Here is a 6,084-nt window from a genome sequence, read left to right on the forward strand (position 1 = left end):
CATTTTTTCCCTATGATTTCACTAGGTCCTAGGCTCGATTTCCTCAACCCGTCTCATTTATTTTTTTCACCTTTACTTAACAAACTCTTTTTAACGTGATCCTTTACATCTTTCACATTTTGAAATTAACCCCTCACATCATGAAAGTTGTTATTAAGCCTTACAATTCTTAAGTTACTTAGAAATTGATCTAGGTCCTAGGTTCAATTCCCTCAAAACTTTCCCATTTATTTTTTCCCCTTTACTTAAAAAATTCTTTTCAATATGAGTCCTTTAAATCTTTCATATTTTGAAATTAATCCCTCAATTCATGAAATTTGTTATTAAGCCTTACAATTCTTAAGTTAATTGGAAATTAATCACTCAAATCAGTAAAATTGCTATTAGGCTCCTTAATTTTTTTAAAAAAATATTTTGAAATTATTCTCTTTAATGAAAAATAGAAGCAACAATTAGAAAGATTAATCTAAAAAATATTATGAGATTTAGAGAACTTAATGGCATCTCTATTAAACTTTTTAGTCTTTTGAATCTTTCATGCTTTAAAATTTATCCGTCAAATCATGAAATTTTTATTAAGTTCTACAATTCTTAAGTTAATTAGAAATTGATCTCACAAATTATTAAACTTGATAATAGGTTCCTTAATTCTTAAAAAGTTATTTTGAAAGTACTCCCTTCAATAAAAAGTAGAAGCAACAATTAGAGAGATTAACTTGAGGGACTAAGTTCAAAATAATTTTGGAATTTGGAAACACAATAGCAATTTCAATGATTTTGAAGCCTGTCTACTTTTTTTTAAAAAGTTCAAATTTTTATTTTAACTAATAGACTCAAAATTTACCCCATTTATTTTGAAAATCATGTACTTCAGACTCTTTTTGAAAGTAATCCCTCAAATCATGAAAAGCGCTATCACATCCTGCCAATTCTTAACTTATTTAGAGCTAACCCCTCAAATAATTAAAATTACTATTAGGTTCTTCAGTTCTTAAATTATTTTCAAACGAGTCCCTCTACTAAAGAGTAAGAGTATAAGTAATAACTGGAGTTATTAATTTGAAAAAGATTATGAAAATCATGAGGCCTAATAACAAATTCAATGAGTTGAGGGGTTTATTTGAAAATAACTAATTTATCTATATTATAACTCCCAAAATCATTTTTATCCACAAATTAAAAAAGAGTTTCCTAAGCAAAATACATAACCATTATTTTTTGGCTTCTTTACACAAATTGTGTAAATTTCGCGGCAACGCACGGGACAATTTTGCTCGTTTAAATCTAGAGTTATTCAACATGCAGATACTAATCATCTATTTCAAAAATCCAAAGTCTGAAATTGAACATCCAAATGGATGGCTGTAATCTACAACACATGAATTATATAGAAACAAAATTTTATAGGATTCCAATGTGTTTTGAATCATGTATCTAGAGGTGAAAGTTTAAGCAACTTTGTGAAAATTTTAAAAATATTAATTTGACGACATCTAATACAAGGGATAATGACACTAAAATTAGGTGAAAGTTTATTTCCATATTGTCTATATGTGTTAGATCACATTCGCTGATTGATTTTTTTTATTTTGAACTGAAATTCTAAATCTGTATTGATAATACCATACAGTTTATAGTAGTCTAGCTCAACTTTTAAATCTAAACATCGGTGCGACAGGGCTCGTTTTCTGGCCGCCGGTGAGAAATCGGTGCGAACCCCTCACGTGTTCGCACTCACACGTTTGCACGTAATCTTATTTTGCTTTTTTTATTTGTTAATGTGCAGAGAATTATACTGACCACGAACACTCGAATGTTTGCACGTGATCTTATTTTGCTTTTTTATTTGCTAAGGGGCTGGAAATTACTGACGTGGTCAAGGTGGTTGGGATCCCTTTAATTTGGACGAGCATGTCCAGATGAGGGAGATTTTTGGGCGTGATCTCAACTTAAGTTTAATAGAAGGAAGGAAATCAAGAGAAAATTGATAAGGGGGAACTCAACATTGAGCTCACGTACATGGTCAAGTAGCAGTGATGGAAATTTTCAATTGCAGGTGAGAACGGACAGTGTTTCAACTTTCAATTACTTGACAAGAAAACGAAATAGTTATTAATGAAGCTCCACATATGGTTAACTGGCCGAGTTTTATAAATCTAAAAGCTCGACCCGGGTATGAGCAAAGCTGATCTCTCTAGCTGCCAAAGTCCGAAACAAAAGGCATCTTCAAGTCGGGATCTGCTAGAAGAACCCAAGTCTGAGACAAACGACATTTTTACTTGGACTCTCGCTAAGGAATGTCTCTCTAATGATGAGACAACCTATCAGCTTCAGCAATGTCATATTTCGCTACCTAGTCACCATTTCATTTAATGCATGGCTAGATTCATTATGACTCTTTAGCCCGAAGTCATAATGGCTCATTGGACGACGCCAACACTTCAGCTATTCTATCACTGCCGCATTAAACGCAAATGTGACTCATTCAACTGACTGCCGACATGAGTAAAGTGCGGTTTGATCGGCCGACTACACCGACTCAGTCAAATTACCAACGTGCTCTTACTGACCCTCTATAATTAGTGGGTAATCTCCACTGCCCTAAGGTATGCAAGAATATTGAACGTCCTAAAAATAGATTCAACATTTAGCAAATTTGCTTAATTTTTTACTGGATTTAATGTCAGAGGGCATGTCGGATAAATCATATGCAGCCCTCTAACATGTGTTATATGTGCAGGAATCCGTTTCCTTCTGATTTCTTAGCAAACAAAGAGGATTAAAGGACCCTTTACTCCTCTAAAAATCCAATTATTCATACAATTAACTTTTAAATAGTAGCCAATTCGGATGTCTTTACCGCGAACAGAGAATAAGGTAGGAAACGTTTCTGTGTTAACTTTGTTTAAACCCTGTTATAAAATGGTATAACCTTGTTGTTGAAGAGCGCATGAGCGAAGGCAAAGATTTTGTCCCATAAAACAAAAAAGGAAAAAGGGAGAGAAAAATAAACTGTTGAAAGAGGTAAGGATCATTCTAAATTCTAGTGAAAGCAAAGAACGGGAAAAAAGAGAGGGAAGCAAGAAGAGTAAATGAGAATCTTAAATTGGACCCTACTGCATATATGGGCCTTTGTGCTATTCAGCTTTGGTACTAAACTTCAAATCTCCCCGTTCGCATGGGCCTGCCCTACAAAATTCTATTGGTCTTAGTCTTCCGAAATAATACAAAACTCTTACATGACCCAGAAAATCTATAAAATTCCAAAATTTTCTATTTAGGTCTGAAATTTTACGATTTAGTCGGATTATATTGTAGAAAATAAATTTTTAATACGTTTCATCGTACCCTATATTTAAACGTTAAATAAAGTATACAGAAGTATATAATACATATTAAATTATAGACAGTACCGAGCTTGGGTTTTAATAACCAGCTCTACCAAATATTTAACGTATAGTTTTACAAAATCCCTTCTTTTTTCCCCAGTTAAAAGAAAAAAAAGAAAAATATATAATCCAAAAAAAGGAATGGCTTGAATTTGTATAAACGGAGGGGATTTTTTAGTTGGGCCCAAACCTTGTCCTAGTGCATACAGATAACGGGCCTACTATATTGCTCAAATAGATTTTTTTTTTAATTATATATAATGGGTATGAGGTAGCGGCTTATTTTACTAAATGAGATATCAAGAGATAGTCATATGGTAAGGCCCACCTTACAAGTCACATTAAAAGGTGTGGTTCTCACCACTCTATTTCTTGGTACTTCATCTAACAAAATAAGCCACCATATATATATATATTTAAAGTAGGAGAGAGAATATCACATTGTGAGGATTGTGCCACATCATTTTCAAGGAGAAAATCTCATCCTATGACAAGGATACCCATTATTCTATATATATATATATATACTATATATATATATATATATATAATATATATATATATATATAATATATATATATATATAATATATATATATATATATATATATATATAATAAGATTAAGTGGGGTATCCTTAGACAAACAGTGGGATTCTCTCCCTGTGGCAATGATGTGACATCAATGCCTCATCAGGAAATTTTATATTCTACTTATTCTTCTCTTGTCACATGGTCGGGATTGTGTCACATTCAATTTCAAGGGAGAAAAATGCTGCCTCTTGTTAAGAATATCACATTGAATAATATATATAATATATAGTATAATTATATATTATATATATATTTTGAGTGTCATTCCGTACTCTGAGGGAAACATACATACAAGAGCAACATATTAAATGGTCTGCATTCTGTGATGAGGATCAAAAGTTTCATAATTTTAGTTTATGTGCTGTCTTCTGATTTTGTTGGGATGTTTTTATGGATATATATTAAAAGACAGGATAAAAAATGAATGTCTCCGTAGTAAATTAGAGGTTGCGTCTATTGCGTATAAAATGAGAAAGAATTAATTAAGATGATTTGGTCATGTACAAAGGAGACCTTTTAGTGCATCGATTAGAAAAAGTGATAATATTAGAGTTAATGGGTCTAGGAGATCTACAGTTCGACCTAGAATGACTTTGGTCAGAAGCAATTAATAAAGATATTATTAAGACTAACGTAACAGAGGAAATGACCCGCAACAGAATAAAATGGAAAAATAAGATCCATGTAGCTAACCCCAAACATTTGGGATAAAAGTTTGGCTATTATTGTTGTTGTTGTATCATGTCTTCTGATTTGGTGCATTTTAATTGTAACAAGAAGAGAGATCCCTAAGATATCATCATCCATGAATTCCAAAGTTCCTTCCAACTCATTTTCAGCCCTTATTTTTTCGTTTCACTTGTTATTCCTATTTAGGAACCTTCGTACATCTTTTCCCCTTTAGTAAGATCTAGATCCATAACTTTTATAAGAATCAAGTACCTACCACAACTAAGCTAGTAGCAGTAGGATATTTCTTAGATAATTGATTCATTCCGACTGACCCGCTAAATTTAAGTACACAAGCTGTCCTTACACCAAACCAAGCCTTTGTTCAGAGTGAGTTTTCACTGCTAACTTCTCACCCACTAATTAAATTTATTAATTTATACTCCAAAACATTAAGAGTTTTTTGTCGATTAGTGTTGAGTAACCCACCTAATATTTGTTGATCGTCACATATCCTTTTTTTTATTCTTTCTAATGTGGGATTATCTTCGTATACGTAGCTCAATATTTCATCATAAAATATAAATTCTCTTTGAGGTATACCGTATACTGAACTATATATGCACTTTAAAAATTGCCATAAATTTGTTTTATTGAAAAATGACTCGGCTAAATAAGCTACCTCTGCGTTAAGTTTAATTGGTCACTTACGAAGGTCACAAATCAACTTCTTCATGATCATTAACACTAACTTGTTGTCTTAAACCTTTTCAATTTGTTTGTGATTATCTCTACTAATGTGAATCAAACAAGATGTCATTGTCATCATTATCATCATCACTACCATCATCCCGTATCTATCTTTAAGCCTCCCAATTATCCCAAAGGACAAAAGTGGAGTCCACTCAATTTGTTGTGATCTAATCTCTCTATCCATGTTTAAAATAATTTTCTATTGTCACCAAATTGAAAGGTAGGGGGCCAAGAATAGAAAATAGGATTAGGAGTTGGAAAGCTTTACTTATTTGCTTTCTGGTGTGAAGTATATGTTTTGGAGAGGCTAATGTCAATATTCTCATACAAATTTGTCTTCTTATGAGCTCTCATTTGCTTCTTCTCCTTTCTCACTTGCTTGTTCGTTTAGTGCTCCAACCCACATGTCTCATCATGGATCATATTGGGAGACCCACTTCGAGCACTAGCCGCTCTTCTCACTTGTTTTTATTATTAGAGTTAATTGCGGATAGACCCTTCACACTATCGCACAGTTGTGGATATATAGATTCCTTACAGTTCTATTATTGTAAATAGACTCTCTGAGTGAAATAATTTTTTGATTCTTGTACCCTCAGGGTGGTCTACTGCCAAAAAACAATTTTTTGTATCGAGGGAACCTTGGTATGGAGTGTCCCTTTTTCAGGAGAGGCACCGAGT

Source organism: Asparagus officinalis, chromosome 4 (genome assembly GCF_001876935.1).
Source record: "Asparagus officinalis chromosome 4, Aspof.V1, whole genome shotgun sequence".
Classification (NCBI taxonomy): Eukaryota; Viridiplantae; Streptophyta; class Magnoliopsida; order Asparagales; family Asparagaceae; genus Asparagus; species Asparagus officinalis.